General features: G+C 36.1%; 1 protein-coding gene across 2 annotated transcripts in view; it reads left to right on the top strand.

Moving 5' to 3' along the window:
• The window catches only part of GOLM2 (golgi membrane protein 2), a 93,006-nt gene that overhangs the window by 1,075 nt on the left and 73,051 nt on the right, over positions 1 to 18,880 (top strand). The window lies entirely within an intron of this gene.

Below are 18,880 nucleotides of genomic sequence, written 5' to 3'. Positions count from 1 at the left end.
TCCACCTTATGGTGGTCACTATATATTTTTTAAACAGTCTAACTTTTCTTAAATCTTTATAGGCTATGATTAAGCAGTTAAATAATCAGATATGCTGCCTTTTTTGTGATCAAAATGTTATGAAAGAGGGGTTCTAGAGCCATATATGAGCCACACTTGTGACTTGAACATAGTTAATCCAAAATTATGTACTCAATTTCAGTTGTTAATGAAATTAGCCAAAAAGGTAGAATCTAAAAATATATTCTAAGCAACAGAATCACATGTCATTGTCCTCAGAGATCTTGAAAGGAAATAAAAATGAAATTTTGTATGCTTAAGTAGCTATTAGGGTTGGTGTTTTATGAGGGGGAAGGCCTTACAAAGTTTAAATTTAAAAAGTTTAAAGCTAGACTGTAAGTAGCCCTGCCACTGAATAGTCTTTGTTCTCACTCCTGGGAACCATAATATTAATTTATGACCTATGCAACTTCTGTTAATATACCAGAGTTGTGAAAATTTCTGGATGGATTAAGTAGAGGCCTTTCTTTCTGGACCCTTCTTTGATAATCTTCACATTGTTTTTTGTGTTCCAATTATACATTTGTATTTTGTACATCAAACTTATTTATAGTAAATCATTGTAAATTAAAATCTCCTGAGCTCTCAACTTCCTTATTGTCATCATTCTCTACCTTATTTCTTATTTCATGAAGATTGAGGCCCTCAGGTAAGTGTTTTTCTATAACCTACACCTTTACCATAACATAGACAGCTTCTGAAAGGAGCAGCAGATCAGCAAATTTATAAACATACTATATACTGAACTCTGTAGACTGAAAAATTCTCCAGGTGGAAAAGGCAGAAATCCATGAAATTCTGAAGAATTAAAATGAGGTCTTCAGACTTGGAATGGTTAGGCATTACTATTCAGATTCTCTGAAATCTGAAAAGAAAGGTGTCTTCTATTAATTTATACTCTGGATTTCATTTCTTCCATCTACTGGACTGTAATTATCAGTTTCTTTCAGTAGGTTTTCACTTTTACCTTCAACCAAGTGTAGGTGTTTCCTGTTCTAAAATTTTTTTTATTCATTACTCCCTTCTCCCAGTCAACCGATGTCTTTTTTTACTTTCACTGCTAAACTCCAGTTATTGGTGGTCTATAAATGCTTCATCTATTTCCTTTTTCATCTCCATTCTAATCTTTTTCTTTTCTGTATACCATCCTTCTTTCCTCCTCTTTTCTGATGTTACTCTCTTGAAGATCACAAGTGACAGTCTTCCTGGTCAAATCCAAAAAAATTTTTAATTCTCATTCTATTTAATCTCTGAGTAATTGATTGTCTCTAGCTTTCTGGAAACGATCTCCTTTTTTACTTCTGTATCATTGAACTCTCCAGTTTCGCTCTTACCTTCTTCATTATATTCTTTGCTGGATTTTTTTTTTTCCTCCTTCCAACTGCCTAATAACAATAGACTTTACTCTTGGGCCTTTGCTTAACCCTTTAGAGCAGTATTTCTCAAAGTGGTGTTAAACAGAATACTGTCCTAGGAATTGTTCATAAATGGTCAGGGGAAAAAAGGAAAACCTCTTTTATTGGAGGGAAATGTTAAATAATATAAGTAGTATATCCTCCTATTGGAGTTCCTAATGCCTGCTAGCATGTAAAGGCTCTGAGAAATGTATTAGTAAAGAAGTCTATTTAATTTTGTTTAACCTAGTATCTATCAGCCTACTTGTTACCATGGTACAGAAGAATGTAGCAAAGCACACTAGTTTGCGAAATGTTGCCCAGGTATCTTAACTATTGTTTGGCTAATGTTCTATGCATCTGGCTTAGAAATCTATTATCTCTCATTTGTATGTCAGTTTCATATTTTGAACTAGTACACCATCTTTGTTGGAGTGCTTGTGAGTGTTTGTTCTTGGGGTTAATGAGGAGGCTTTGAGTTTCTAATAGAAAGGGTTGTCTTGGTCTAGATGAGCTGTAGATGAAATTTGTCTTTCAGAGGTGTTTCCTTTATTCCTGCTACTCCTTCAATAGCTGAGAGGAGGGATTTATTTTTTGTAAATGACCTAAAATCCCTCTGGGTGGTGGTAGTGTTGGAGAAAGGAGGAGTAAATTTGACAATTAGAAGGGTCTTCCATTTTAAAAAGACTCAGTTTAATGTTTATGTTAACGTAGCCTCTTTAGAATAAAGGCTCTGCCTTTCAGGGTTTTTACCTGTAGCAGACACTGGTGGTGGCCCCCTCAATAGTCATTAATACCCCCTGTTTTATTTGGTATATATCCTTCCTTGTGACTCCGGGCTAAGTCCTGATTGGTCTAAACTGATTATGGTAATTTCATTATTCCCAGGGATTAGTTTAGGAAGGGGCTGGCTAGAGTGAGTTGAGGGAAAGTTTCCTTGCTCCTTAAAAGAGTCGTTACTTGCACCTCTGTGATACTCTTACCCAAATCAAAAATCTCCACTGTAATCATAAGAAAGCATCAAACAAACTCATAGTCAGTAAAATTCTACAAAATACCTGACCAGTACTCTTCAAAAGAGTCACACTTAAAAGAGATGGTCTCTCCTGCCAAATGTTGCTTCTTCATGTGATACCTGAAATCGAGGCAACCAGAGTGCCAGGAGAGTTTAGCTAAGAAATGTCTGAGGCACTGAAGATGACAGAGTAGGATGTTACAATAGAATATTGGCACTTGTTATGTAAGATTAAAAAAAAGTTTCCTTGTTGTTTAAGCCATTAAAGTTGAGATTTCCCTAGATGCAGCCTAAGATGTCCGATTAACAGTGTCATTGTCATGGTAGTGTCTGAAGTGTAGGTTAAATCTTACTTGTCCACAGGGCAATGTGGGCAGTAACCTCAAATCTGCATATGGTTTTGAGGCTTTTCAAGGATCTTTGTCTTAAGTGTCAACAGTGGTGTTTGGATGCTTGGCTAGGGTACTTCCTTCACAGTCTTTTGGAGACCAGGATTTTATGGCAGCATCACCCTTCCGTACTCCATAGATGCTCCCGCACCAAAAAAAATCCCTTTGCCCTGATGAGCTAGCTGCCTTAGGTAGGTGTGCGCAGGGGGGTTTGGCAAAGCAGTCCTTTCTCAGGCTACCTTTTTAAAAAAATAAAGTGTTATATTGAACATTTTAGATCTATGGAATTATTGCAAAGATAGTACAGAGAGTTTCCTCATACCCTACACCTAGTTTCTCCTATTATTCACATCTTACATTAATATGGTACATTTGTCATAATTAATGTCTTGTAAGGACACCAGTCATTATTGGATTAGGGTCCCACTCTAATGTCCTTGATACATTATTATTAATTGAAGTCCATATGTTATTCAGATTTTCTCAGTTTTTCACTAATGCCTTTTTTCTGTTCCAGAATCCCAACCAGGGTACCACGTTATATTTAGTTGTCATATCTCTTTAGGCATCTTTTAGTTGTGACCATTTTTCAAACTTTCTTTGTTTTTGATGATCTTGACAGTTTTGAGGATTATTGGTTAAGTATTTAATAGAATGTTCCTTAATTGAGGTTTGTTTTTTGCTTTACTCATGATTAGATTCAGGTTATGGTTTTGGAGAAAGAACACAGAGGTAAAGTCCCATTCTCATCACATCATATCAAGGGTGTATCTCTCAAAATGACTTATCATTAGATGTTAACCTTGATCACCTGACTTGCAGTAGTGTTTGTCAGGTTTCTTCCCTGTAAAGTTACTCCTTTTTTCTCCTTTTCCATCCTGTACTCTCTGGAAGGAAGTTACTGTGTGCAGCCAACATTGAATGAGTTGGGAGTTACTATCTCCTTAAGGGCAGAGTATCTACATAAATTATTTGTAATTTTTCTGTAAGGACCTTTGTCTCTTCTTTCTAATTTATTAATAAATTAATCATTTATTAATATTTATTATCATTTACTTATATCACTGTGGACTCATGGATATTTATTTTATACTTTAGGTTATTATCCAGTGCTACTGTATTTATTTTGTTGCTCAAATTGTTCTAACTTTGGCCATTGTGAGCTCTTTCAGTTGCCTCCTATATCCTTTGGACATAATACCCCATCATTGTGACACACCCTTTCCTTTCTGACACTACCAGATGCTCCTGGATTATTTTGTATACTTCCTGCCCTTCCTGGTTCCCTTCATTGGGATATGGTATTAGAGATCAAGATCTAGGTGCTAGGTGTACTCATTGCTACTGTCAGGCTGTCTTTGGAAATCTAGGAATCCCTGCTCAATAGGAATTAGAAAGGTGATATTGGACATATTCCAATTTATTATTCTATCTTGCCATTTTCAGTCTGTTACCTGGCCTTTTAGAACACAGAAATTCTTTAAGGGAGCTTGAAATTGTCCAGGGAATTGAGAAACAAGCTCCGCTTCTTTGGGATTCCCCCCCACATTTGCCTTATTTTTTTGTCTTCCTCCCTAAAGGTTTTCAGCCTTGAGGGGTATATTAGTTTGCTAGGGCTGCCATATAAAATACCACAGACTGGTTGGCTAGAAATGACAGAAATATATGTTCTGATGGTTCTGGAGTCTAGAAATCCAAGGTTGAAGTCCCAGCAGTTCTTCTGGATCCTCTCTCCTTGGCTCACAGATGGCCACCACCTTGCTGCTTTGTCATCACATGGTTGTCCCTCTGTGCCCCCACATCCTTGGTGTCTATTCTAATAAGGATATCAGTCATATTGGATTAGGGTCCCACACTAATGACCTCATTTTAACTTAATCATCTCTTTAAAGACATTATTTCCAAATAGGTTACATTCTGAGGTACTGGGGTTTGAGACTTCAGTATATGGGTTTTGGGGGAACACAGTTCAGCCCATAACAAGGGGGATCTGTGACACACACATTGCTTTTTCTTTCCTCTTTCTGTCAGAAAGGCTCTTCTATTTCCTGAATGTAGGTTATTTCTCTTATCCTAGCTTGAATTCTTACCTGTATCTTATACTAAAGTTATATAGTCCAGGTGGGCCAAGTCAAGCTCTCAATAAATAAAAAGAGCTGTTAGAATGTGAAAACAGTCCTTCCCAAAATTGTTGTTTCATTACAAATGCAAAAAAAAAAAAAAGTCAGTTTTGAGGTCTGAAGCTGAACAATAAATGACGTCTTTTTCCCTTTAACAACCATAATCCTCCCTGAGGCAGTATATACCTTTGTTTGAATAGGGAAAAGATCATGTGCCAAGAAAGGAGAATGGGGAACATATTACTTTTTTTTTCCCCCAAAAAAATCCTCATTGTGTGTGTGTGTGTCTGTGTGTGTGTCTACAACACTCATACACATACCAAATAAGCATATGTAAGATCCCTGGCACATATTAGATATTCTTTACCATGGGCTCAAATCCTGACTCTGCCATTTAATATGTGTAGAACCTTTGGCAAAATCACTTAACGTCTCTGTATCTTGGTTCCTCATCTAAAATAAGGACAGTAATAGTTACCCCTCTCATTCTTGTGAAGTTTAAATGACTAAGTTCATTTAAATGTTTGGAATAATGCCTACCACATATTTAAAAAAAAAGAGAATGTTTAATAAGTGTTGCAAGAGCTTTTATTATTCCACAACTACTTCCTTATTTCTGTCCTCCCTTCTCTCTACCCACTTAAGATCTGTCCTAGCTCTAGCCAACCTGCCTCACCTTTCCTCCTGGTTGTCTGACTCCAACCCCTGTCCCCTTTCCTGGTCCACTTCTAATTAGGCTTAGTTGACTCCTCCCTTATTTGCCTCAGCTAACTCCCTGGAGCCTGGCTGTCCCTCTGTAATTTGATAATCAGCCTCCTATAATTCTAGTATGCTGCACGTGAAAATTCCCGCTTTTCCCTCTGCTTCCCCATACGGGTTATGGGGTCACGTTCCCCACAACATGACCAAACTCTAGCTGTCATTTAATTGCTAATTTAAATTATTCATATACCATATAAAACTTATATCTCCTCCCTAAACTATATCCCTTTCCTACCTTCTTGGTCCCTCTAATGCTTGTGCAACTATTATTAAGACTGAGTTAGAAGTTTTGGTGTCATCTTTGATTCCTTCAGCATCTCATATTCACTGATTCAACACGCAGAGGAGCTACTTGATCAAATCGAGTTAAAAATTGGTTATGACATACGAATGACCAATAGGCACATGAAAAATGCTCACTATCACTAATTATCAGAGAAATGCAAATCAAAACTGCAATGAGGTATCACCTCACACTAGTCAGAATAGCCATCATTCAAAAATCCTTAGATGAAAAATGCTGGAGAGGGTGGGGAGAAAAGGGAACCCTCTTGCACTGTTGGTGGGAATGCAGTTTGGTGCAGCCATTGTGGAGAACAATATGGAGACTCCTCAAAAGACTAGGAATAGACATACCATATGACCTAGCAATCCCCCACCTGGGCATATATCCAGAAGGAACCCTAATTCAAAAAGACACCTGTACCCTATTGTTCATAGGAGCACTATTTACAATAGCCAAGACATGGAAACAACCTAAATGTCCATCGACAGGTGACTGAATAAAGAAGATGTGGTATATTTATAGAATGGAATACTATTCAGCCATAAAAATGACAACATAATGCCATTTTCAGGAACATGGATGTCCCTGGAGAATATCATTCTAAGTAAAGTAAGACAGAAAGAGAAAGAAAAAATATCATGATATCACTCATATGTGGAATCTAAAAAATAAAAAAATAAAAGAAAAAAGAAGAGGACAAATGAGTTTAATATGAAACAGCAACAGACTCACAGACGTAGAATACAAACTTGTGGTTGCCAGCGGGGAGGTGGGTGGGAAGGGACAGTGTGGGAGTTCGAGATTGGTAGATACTGACCGGTACATATAGAATAGATAAACAAGTTTATGCTGTATAGCATAGGGAAATATATATAAGATCTTGTGGTAGCTCACAGCGAAAAAAAATGTGACAATGAATATATGTATATTCATGTATGACTGAAAATTTGTGCTGTATGCCAGAAATTGACACAGTATTGTAAACTGATTATAAGTCAATAATAATTTAAAAAAAAAAACCAAAAAAACTGGCTGCAGTATAGAGAATTGATTGGAAAGGAAGCAGGAGCTTTCTCACTAGTCTCCTTACCAGGACTCTATTTCTCTCAGTTAGTTCTCCCCCTTAAGCAAACCTGATCTTCCTCAAACCTTACTTTCAGAGTAGTTCTATCACTCAATGTGTCCAATCAGAATTCTGCTGCCTGATCTTTAGACTCTTCCATGGAGTGGCTCCAACTACTTTGTCTCAAACTATCTCCTGACCCAAACTGTGTTCCTGCCTTTCTGGGTCGTGTTAATTCCTGTTTCTGAACCTTTGTTTCTGTTATTTGACCCTCAGCCTCTTGCCTCTTTTCTGTTTCTCTGTTACACCAGTCTTTTGGTCTGTCTACCATGAAGCCCTCTGGGACTTCTGACTTGACGCATGCTTTTTCTTCTTTGTACACAATTAACATTTATTGTTTGAGTAACACTAATTTATTTGGTTTTTCATTTTTCACTAATAGCTTCTTACTAACTTTGTTAATGCTTGTTAACTTTGTCTTATCAACAAAATTTTAAGTTCCTTGAGGAAGGACTGCATTTTAAAAATTTTCCAATAAACTCTTGATAGTCCTTAGTGCTGATACAAAGTGCTGCGGGTTACTGGATTAGGGTGGACCTAATTTTTTTGTGTCCTTATAAGAAGAGGAAATTTGGATACACAGAGACACAGGGAAGAAAGCCATGTGGAGATGGAGGCCTTGACTAGAGTGATGCACTTATAAGCCAAGAAATGCCAAGATTGTCAGCAACCACTAGAAGCTAAGAAGCAAGGAAAGATCCTTCTCTCAGGCCTTCAAATAGAAAGTATGGCCCTACAGACAATCTAATTTTGGACTTTTGGCCCCCAGAATTGTAAGAGGATAAAGTTTGGTTGTTTTAGTCACTGAGTTTGTGGTACTTTGTTATAACAGGTCTAGGAAACTAAATATAAGAGTCAATAAAAACTCCAGCAGAGTTTTGTTTTGGTTTTTTTTTTGGTGGAAACTTACAAGCTGATTCTAAAATGTATGTGAAAATGCAAATAACCTAGAATAGCCGGAACAATTTTACAAAAGAACAAAGTTGGAGAACTTACACTCCCTGATTTCTATATTTATTGTAAAGATACAGTAATCAAGACAGCGTGGAATTATTTTAAAAAATAGGCATATAAATCACTGGAACCAAATAGAGTGCAGAAATAGACCCACAGATATATGGTCAACTAATTTTGGCAGAAATGCCAAGGCAATTTAATGGGGAAAGGAAAGTCTTTTCAACAAAAGAGGTTAAAGTGACTAGATATCTTTACAGCAGCGTGGTGGGTAGTCGTGTTTTATATGTTGTGCTGCCTCACAACATATATAAAATTAACTTGAAATGAATCATGGATCTAAATGTAAAAGGTGAAACTATAAATCTTCTAGAAGACAGCACAGGAGAAAATATTTGTGACTTTGGATAGGCATGGATTTTTGAGGGCATGAAAAGCGTGAACCATAAAGAAAAAGACTGATTAATTGGATTATAAAATTAAAACCTTTGCTTCCTCAAAAGGCACTATTTTAAAAAAGAAAGAAAAAGCAAGGCATGGATACATTTATCTGACAGAAGAACTATATCAGGACCCAGCCCACCAACCAGCAAGCCAACACCAGCCCCCAAACACCCATAGCCCCAGCCCTGCCTACCAGCAGGCCAGCACCAGCTCCAAGACCCCCAGAATCATAACCTGAGAGCCCTGCACTGCCCACCAGTGAGCTGGCACTAGCCCCAGGACCCCTTGGGCCCCAAATCCACCCACCAGCAGGCTGATACCAGCTCCAAGACACCTTGGACCCCTCAGCCAGCTGCCCCAAGATACAGCCCCACTCACGAGTGAGCCAGCACCAGCTTTGGGACACCGAGATCCTGCAGTGAGCCACGTTGGGAACTGACCTCACCCATCAGTGTGCTAACACTAGCCCCAGGACCTCAGGAACCTCAGCCAGTAGTCTTGCAACCCAGCCTTACCAACCAGTGGCCAGCAGCCTCTGTACAAGGCAAGGGCTGGTAAGCAACAGGACTAGGGGCCAGCCACACCTACCATACTGCCCACAGTAGTCTGACCACCACAGCAATAGGACCCACATAAAGCACATAGGGGCACCTTTCAAGCATATAGCTCTAGTGACCAGAGTGGACTGTGCTGCTGGGGTGCATAGGATGTCTTCAAAAGACCACTTTTCCAAGGTTGGGAAAGAAAACCAACCTACCAGACACTTAGAAATAAAAATAGCAAATTAGGCAAAATGAGGCAACAGGGATATCTTCCAAATGAAGGAACAAGATAATATCCCAGAAGAGCTAAGTGAAGTGGAGATAGGCAATCTACCCAATAGAGAGTTTAAGGTAATGATAGTAAAGAGGTTCAAAGAACTCACTAGAAGATTGGATAAGCCAAGTGAGAAGTTAGAAATTTTTAACAAAGAATTAGAAAATATAGGGGGGAGGGTATAGCTCAAGTGGTAGAGCACATACTTAGCATGCAGGAGGTCCTGGGTTCAATCCTCAGTACATCCTCCAAAAAAGATAAATAAACCTAGTTACCTCCCCCTACCAAAATAAAATAATTAAATAATACAGTGATAAATAGAACATAAAGCTATTAGAAAATATAAAGAACCAAACAGAGATGAAGAATACAATAACTTAAATGAAAAGTACACTAGAAGGAATCAGCAGTAGATTAGATGATACAGAGGACTGGATCAGTGAAGTGGAATACAGAGAAGTGGAAATCACTGAAGCTAAGAGAAAAAAGAAAAAGAGTAAGAACAGTTTAAGAGACCTCTGAGACAACATCAAGCATACAGTGGGTACCAGAGAGAGAGAAAGGGGCAGAGAATGTAATTGAAGACATAGCTGAAAAACTTCCCTAATCTGGGAAAAGAAACAGACATCCAGGTCCAGGAAGCACAGAGAGTCCCAAAGAGGACCACACCAAGACACATTGCAATTAAAATGGCAAAAATTAAAGATAAAGTATATTAAAAGCAGCAAGGGAAAAGCAACAAGTTATGCACAAGGGAACTCCCATAAGGCTATTAGCTGACTTTTCAGCAGAAACTCTGCAGACCAGAAGGGAGTGGTATATTTAAAGTAATAAAAGGGAAAAACCTAAAGCCAAGAATACTCTACCCGGCAAGGCAGATTTGATTCAGATTTGATGAAGAGATCAAAAGCTTTACAGCTAAGCAGAAGCTTTAAAGAGTTCAGCACTACCTAACTAGCTTTACAAAAAATGTTAAAGGGATTTCTCTAAGTGAAAAAGAAAAGGCCACAACTAGAAACATGAAAATTAGAAAAGGAAAAAAATCTCATTACAAAGGCAAATATACTACAAAGGTAGTAAATCAGCCACGTATAAAGCTAGTAGAAAGGTTAAAAGATAAAAGTTGTAAAATAGTATATATCTATAATAAGTAGGTAAGGGATACGCAAAACAAAAATATGTAAAATATATCAGAAACAGTAAATGTTGGGGGTGGGGAGTAAAAATGCAGGATTGTTAAAATATGTTTGAACTTACGAGATCAGCAACTTAAAATAATGTCTATGTTGATATAGATTGCTATGTACAGTGTGGAGAATATAGTAACTAAATATGTATTATCTTTGTATGATGACGTATCATAACTAGACTTTTTGTGGTGATCATTTTGAAATGCATAGAAATGCCAAGTCACTATGTTGTGTAACAGGAACTAATATATTGTTGTAGGTCAGTTATACTTCAAAAACAAGCCAAAAAACTCATAGTAAAAGGGATCAGATTTGTGGTTACCAGAGGCAGGGGGAGAAGAAATTGAAATAAGGTGGTCAAAAGGTCAAAACAAATTTCTAGTTATAATATAAATAAGTACTAGGGATGTGATGTACAACATGATAAATATAATTAACACTGCTGTATGTTATATATGAAAGTTATTAGGAGAGTGAATCCTAAGAATTCTCATCAGAGGAAGAAAAATTTTTTTCTACTTCTTTCATTTTGTATCTGTATGAAATGATGGATGCTCACTAAACTTATTGTGATAATTATTTCATGATGTATGTAAGTCAAATCATGCTATACACCTTAAACTTATGCAGTATTGTATGTCAGTTGTATCTCAATAAAACTGGAAGAAAAATTAGAATATATAAAAACCCTTAAGACAACTCAATAAAGGACAACTCAGTTTTTGAAAATGAGGAAAAAATTTGAACAGACATTTCATCAAAGATTTATGAATAGCAAATAAGCACGTGAAAAGATGCTCAATAAAATTAGTCATCAAGAAATGCAAATTAAAGCCACAGTGAGACACCATTACACATCCATTAAAATGACTAATAGAAAAAGACTGACAACACCAAGTGTTAGTGTGGATGTAGATCAGCTACAACTGTCATACACTGCTGGTGGGAGTATAAAATGGTGAATCCACTTTGGAAAACCGCTTAGCAACTCCTTATAAAGTTAAATATATCTTTAAAGTTAAATATTTATATTATAAATATGACCCAGCCATTGCATTGCTAGATATTTGCCTAAGATAAATGAAAACATATGGCCACACAAAGACTTATACACAAATATCTGTAGTAGCTATATTCACAAAACCCCAAAAATGGAAAAACCCAAATGTTCATCAGCAGGTGAATGGATATACAAAATGTGATAAATCCATGCAGCAGAATATTATTCAGCAATAAAAAGGAATGCGTTACTGATACACTCAACAGCATAGATGAATCTCAAAACCATTATTCTGAGTGAAAGAAGCCCAATATAAGAGTACATACTTATGATTCCACTTATATAGTTGTCTAGACAAAGCAAACTAATCCTTAATAATACAAAACAGAACAATTGTTGCTTGAGGCCAGAAGAGGAGGGAGGGAAGACAAAAGGACAAGAGGAAACTTTGAAGGAGTGGTAAAAATGTTATATCTGGATTGTCATGGTGATTACACAGATGTATAAAGTTATCAAAAGTCATCAAATTGCAAAGTTTAAATAGATGCAGTATATTTTATGTAAATTATACAACTAGGTTGTTAAAAAGTAAAAATAAAACATGCAGTAGAAATGAGGGAAAGCCAATCAATGGCTTCCTATTGCCCTTAACATAGCTCGCAAATATTTTGGCAGTCTGACTTCAGCCTTGCAGTCCAGCATCAAATATTATCATTCTCCCTTTAGCTTCCTCTACTCCACATACTGAAATTTTAGATCCTCAAACTTTCCATGCTTTTCCCTATTCTGTGCTTTGAAACTACAGTGCTCTACATTCGGAACCCTCTTCTCATCTCTCCCAAGCTTCTTATTCCTACAAACCTCTCACTCATTCCTCACTTATTCCTTACCTCACTAGAACCTAATCTTTTTTAGGACTCAACTAATACTCTCTTTCTCAGAAATGTCTTCCCTAAGCCCTTAAATGAGGTTAAGACCTCCTCTAATATTCCCTGCTCAATTGTAAACCCTGTACATACACTGTATCTGTCTCTTGGTCACTGCTGTATCCATATCATGTAGCATAGGCACTGACCCAAAATAGAAACTCAAAGATATCTGATGAATAAAGAAATGAAATTGAGGTTAAAAATGGAAGCACGGGGTATATAAACGTTGAGTGGGAGAGGGATCAGATGAGAGAAAATGGGTGTTACTGAAGCTAAGGGAGTTTTAAGGAGGGACAGGAGAGATCAACAGTACAAAGTGCTAAAGATAGTCAAATTTAAGAGTGAAAAATGTTAGTGGGTTAGGCCTTTGTTAATCATCAAATGAGAAAATGTTTCACCCCAAGTTGAATTTAAATTAGATGTGTAGGTTTGAAGTTGTAAAACAAAAGTAAATCATTTTATATTAAATAGAAAAGGCTTCCTGGAGATAAGTTTTGAAGTTGTCCTTAGGGGAAGTACATAATTTGGCAGAGAAGGAGAATCTGACATAGAAGGCAACAAATCAAAAGCTCTGAGGCAACATTGTTCAAAAGGAGCTACTTGGCCAGGAGAAAAAAAAAAAAAAGGCAAGAAAGTTAGATAAAGTTAGTTAGGAATCAGAAAGAGAAACTTGAAGCACTGTGAGGAACTGAAATTCCTGCATGCCTCGCCTGTGTCTGGAGGGACACCTAGACTTTCAGTCAAAGGCAATGTTAATTCTCTTCCAAGGAAGAAACTGAAATACGGAAATAGGTCCTCATTCATAAAAAATAGTTCTTGATTAATGAAACCACAGTTCAACAAGTACTCCCTATTGCTTCAGAGGACATATACCACTTTGCCACATTACAAGAATTGTTTCTTTTCCTCTATGGAGTTGGGTGGAAGGAAGTTCCTTGAATGTTCTTTTGGCTTTTCTCTGCATAACTAAATCCTAACAAATATTTTTCAAGAATCAATTAGTTTTATAAGTTCCATGAAACCTCCTGAGATTCTCTGACCCTTATCCTTATCATGGGAGCAGGAAAAAGTGGAGAAATAGGAAAATAAGAAAGGAAGACCAAAAAAAAAAAAAAGTAGGGACATGTTTCTGATATCTTTTTAGTACAGAGTATATAATGTGATCAATATATTTTTGTCAATTTAATTAATATGTTAGAGTTTTTAATACAAGACCAAATTTCTTTGAGATTAGCTATGCCAATGTACCCAGGAAAGAAAAGAACTATTAAATATCAAACTCCGTACTGGACAGGATTTTATATATTTTCATTAATCCTCATTTTATGGTTGAAGAAACAGGGTTACGTGAGAGAATGGCAAAATTCTAAACTCAGGTCTGTTTGATTCCAGAAGCCCTTGCTTTTTCCAGTAAACTATATTACCTCACAGTATGTATCTATATCTATATCTGTACAGCTTTAAAATATTAAAAAAATAAAATAAAATTATATATTATTATATAAGAGCAGTTATCTTACCAACAAATCAAATAAATTTTGAGTATTCACTATGTGTGTTAGTTTCCTGGGTCTGCTGTAACAAAGCACTATAAACTGGATAGCTTAAAACAAGAGAAATTTATTATCTCACAGTTTTGGAGAGTAGAAGTCAACAATTAAGGTGTTGGCAGGACTGTGCTCCTACTGGACCCTCTAGGGGAAGATTCATATAGCTTCTAATAACCTGAAGAATCCTTACCTTATGGCAGCATAAATTCAGTCTCTGTCTCCATCTTCCATGGTTGTCTTCCCAATATGTCTGTGTGTTTTTGTCTCTATGCATGGCATTCTCCTCCCTAATTTTGTTTTCTCTTATAAGGATACCAGTCATATTGGACTAAGGTCTAGACTAATCCAGTATGACTTCATTTTAATTTGATTATATCTGCAGTGACACTATTTTCCAAATAAGGTCACATTCACAGTAATACTAGAGGGTTAAAACTTAAAACATATCTTTCAGGAGATACCCATAATAAGTCTATAAATCAATTTGGAGTGAACAGAATCTTAACAATAAATTGAATATTCCAATTCATGAACATGGTGTATATATTTTTTAGGTCTTCTTTAAATTCTTGCAGCAACATTTTATTATTTTCAGTGTTCAAGACTCACACATATTTTATTACACTTATCCCCAAGTATTTTCATGTATTTGATGCTATCAAAAATGGAATCATATATTTTATTCCATTTTCCGCTTGTTCTTTGCAGGTGTATAGAAATGCTATTAATTTTTATATATTGATCATTTTCCTGCCCTAGAACTTATTATTTCTAGCACTAATGGAATCTAAGGAATTTTAAGGAATCTACAAAAAAGCCATTAGAGCTCATTAGTAGTAGCTTTTTTTGTAGATTCTTTAAAATTACTTCTGGACAAGATCACGTCATCTGCAAATAAAGGCAGTTTTTCCCCCTTTCCAATTGGATGCTTTTATTTTATTTTTCCTTGCCTTATTGCACTGGCTAGGAACTCCAGTACAATGTTAATTAGAAGTGGTGAGATTGGATATCCTTGCAGAGAGAATATTTAATAAAACTTGACACCCATTCATGATAAAAACTCTCAGCAAAATAATAATAGAAGGAAACTTCGTATTCAAAGATATCTCTCAAAACTCCACAACTAACATTTCATTTAATGGCAGAAGAGGAAATGCTTTCTCCTAAGATCAGCAACATTAAAGGGTTTTAAGTAGAGGAGTCGCTTATCAAGTTGAGCTTAAAACACTGCTGTGGCTACAGAATAGAGAATTTTTTTTTTAGAATAGACTTTATTTTTTTAGAGCAGTTTCAGGTTTACAGCAGAATTGAACAGAAAATACAGAATTCCCACATAACCCTCCCCACTCACACAAGTATACTCCCCTACCCTTAACATCTCTCATCAGTGTGGCATATTTGGTACAATCAACGAACCAACATGGACACATTATTATTAACCAAATTCTATAGTTTACATTAGGGTTCACTCTTAATGTTGTACATTATATGGGCTTTGGCAAATGCATAATGACATGTAGCCCCCACTATAGTATCATACAGAATAATTTCATTGCTCTAAAAATCCCTTGTGTTCCATGTGTTCATCCCTCCCTCCCTCCCTCTCCCCAAACCCCTGGAAACCATGATCTTTTTATTGTTTCTAAAGCTGTGCCTTTTCCAGAATGTCATTTGGTTGGAATCGTATAGTTTGTAGCCTTTTCAGACTGGCTTCTTTAATTTAGTAGTATGTCTTGTAAGTTTCTTTCATGTCTTTCATGGCTCATTTTTTTTTTTTACTGTGCACATATTTTTAAATTTACATATATGTACTGTTCATTGTTTCTAAGAATGTTTACAGTGTTAGCTTTTTAAACTTACATAGTTATCAAAAGAATAATGCCAACCACAAAATAAAAATTAATTCAAAAAGATACATACACCTTGCTATTAACAGCAACATTATTTATAATTGCCAAGATATGGAAGCATCCTAAGTGTGCATCAACAGTTGAGCAGGTAATGAAGAAGCAGCATACATATATGTAATGGAATACAACTCACTGATAAAAAAGAATACTTTATCATTTGCAGCCCTTCATTCACTTTTTTTTTTTCACTTCAAAAACCAGAATTTTATAACTGGCAGAGACTACAGAATAGAGAATTGATTGGAGGAGAGAAAAAGTAGTTGTAGGGAAGATGATTAAAAGGTTTTTATTTAAAAATACCTTTTAGTAGTACAGGTGAGAGATAATGGAGTCTTCAACTAAGCACCGTATAATTCTTAACCTAGGCAATACCAGCCTCAGGAGACGCTTTTGTTAGTCCTGATGACTGGGGAGTGTTAATGCATAGAGCCAGGAATGCTAGATGTTCTGTATTGCAGAAGAGGGTCCCAACAATGAAGAACTGTCCTGCTTCAAATGCCAGTTGCACCTTAATGGAGAAACACTGGGTCATTAAGTCACAGAAATGGAAAGAAATAGAATTATCAGGATTTTGTGATACATTTAATGTGAGATGGGGAGGCAAAGCTGAATCCCTTGATACTGGTTTGTGTAACCCAGTTGATAGTGGTGCTAGAAGTTAGTGTGAGAATAGTGCAATTTTAGGTAAGTCAGGTTTGAGGAATCTATGAAATATCTAGTAGGCAGTTGGGAATACACTTCTGGAACTCAGTAGAAAGGGCAAGCTAGAAACAGATTTAAGTCTCTTATGGTTGTTGAAGTCTAGGAATGACCTAGGTTATAGAGTGAAATGATAAATATGTAAGACAGAGCCTTGCAGCATATAAGGGTATAGTAGAGGAGGAGCAGGTTTAAATGACTGAGAAAGAGTAGCCAGAGAGAGAGGAAGAAAAGCTGGATACTGTGGTGGCATGTAGACCAAGGGAAAAGAGTTTTGAAGAGTCATTAGTGTTAATTGCTAGAATTATTTGCTTATAATTATCTCTCCATAACTAGATTGTGAGCCAGATAGAGCTGTACGTTTTGTTCATCTTTGTATTCCCACAGTTCTTGGCATAACATTTCTTAGTAAATGTTTAAGATTCTTGAGGCAGAGTCCATATTTCTTAATCTGCGTATGTTTTAAGTACCTGGCTCATACGCAGTTAATAAATAATTGTTGAGTGAATAACCATGTCTGTACATTTATATTGTATCTATTTTTTCATGTCTTCCAACTTTATGTTGTGAATTTCTTGACTATAAAAATCTGGTCTAAATTTTGTAAACACTTAGATTTTTGGTACTATGCCCTGTGTGTGGACTCAGTAAATATTTGATGATTGATTCAGCAATTTGCACTGGTTCTTAATTAAAGCGTGCATAAATATGTGCCGAGGCTTCCACAGATACTATCCACGCATCTGATTGCACTACTTTTCTGGAAGACGTGATCAAAATATTCTAATGTAAAGCCACTCGTTGTCAGCTCATTATCGTTCTGACATACATAAAATATATCTTTTCTTTGATAGTACATCTAGATTAGTATTTTGTTCATTTAGAAACTTAAAAATATTTTTTCTGGTTCAATTTAGCATTTATATGAAAAGAAAATCTTAGGATTAGTTAATGGGAGCATAATGAAAAAAACTGAGTTTTCTTATATACTGCATATCATCAGGGACTTGTTTCATAAACTGAAACTAACTTAAAATAAATTCACAGGTGGTAAAATAAAGTAAATGTTTTTTCCTGATATAGTGCTTTATGATTTTTCAAAGCACATTATATACTAAGTCATTTACTTGGGAAAGTTGAGTATCTATCATGTGCTAGGCACTAGGGATAGAAAGATAAAATTCAATACTTGTCCTCATGGAACTTGATCTTATGGGGGAGACACCCATAGGGAAATAATGCATGGTGCATGATTAAATGCCACAGTAGAACTGTTCACAAAGGAGTTTCAATGTATAAAGGAACAATTGATTAACTGCTTCAGGAGGTCATCTTCAGTGAATCTTAATGGATAAAGAATAATTTACCAAACTTAGAGGTAAGGACAGAATGAACACAAATGAAGCCAAGAAATCTTGAAAGTATGTTGTACCTTCACAAGTCAAGCAGTTCAATAGGAGAGTGGAATGCAAGGTACATGTTGGTGAGAACAAAGGGAATTTATGGCTGCAGATAAACCTATTTAGGGCCAGACTCTTTATTATTTTTTTTATTGTGGTAAAATATATATAATATAACATTTACTATTTTAACCATTTTGAAGTTTGCAATTTAGGGGCACTGAGTACATTCACAATGTTGTGCAGCCACCACACTATTTCTAGAACTTTGACACCATCCCAAACAAAAACTCTGTACCCATTAAGCAATAATTGTCCCCCTCTCCCAGGCTCTGGTAACCTATATTCTACTTTTTGTCTCTGAATTTGTCTATTCTGGATACTTCATATAAGTGGAATCATACCACATTTGTCCTTTGTCTATGGCTTATTTCACTTGGCATAATGTTTTCAAGGTTTATCCATGTTGTAGCATGTGTCAGAACTTCATTCCTCTTTATGACTGAGTAATATTCTCTTATATGTATATACTACATTCTGTTTGTCCATTCTTCTGTTGATGAAGACTTGAGTTGTTTCCACCTTTTAGCTATTGTGAATAATACTCCTTTGAACATTGGTATGAAAGTCTCTGAATTTCTGTTTTCTGTTCTTTGGAGTATATACCTAGAAGTGGAAATGCTGGTCATTTGGTAATTCTATGTTTAAGTTTTTGAGAAACTACCAAAGTGTTTTCCATAGTGCCTGCACCATTTCCCATCAGCAAGGCACAGTGTAGATTCTAGTTTCTCCATATCCTTGTCAACACATGTTATATTCCTTTTTTAAAAAATTTTAAT

Source organism: Camelus ferus, chromosome 6, assembly GCF_009834535.1.
Source record: "Camelus ferus isolate YT-003-E chromosome 6, BCGSAC_Cfer_1.0, whole genome shotgun sequence".
Classification (NCBI taxonomy): Eukaryota; Metazoa; Chordata; class Mammalia; order Artiodactyla; family Camelidae; genus Camelus; species Camelus ferus.
This window is presented reverse-complemented; position numbering and strand designations above follow the sequence as displayed.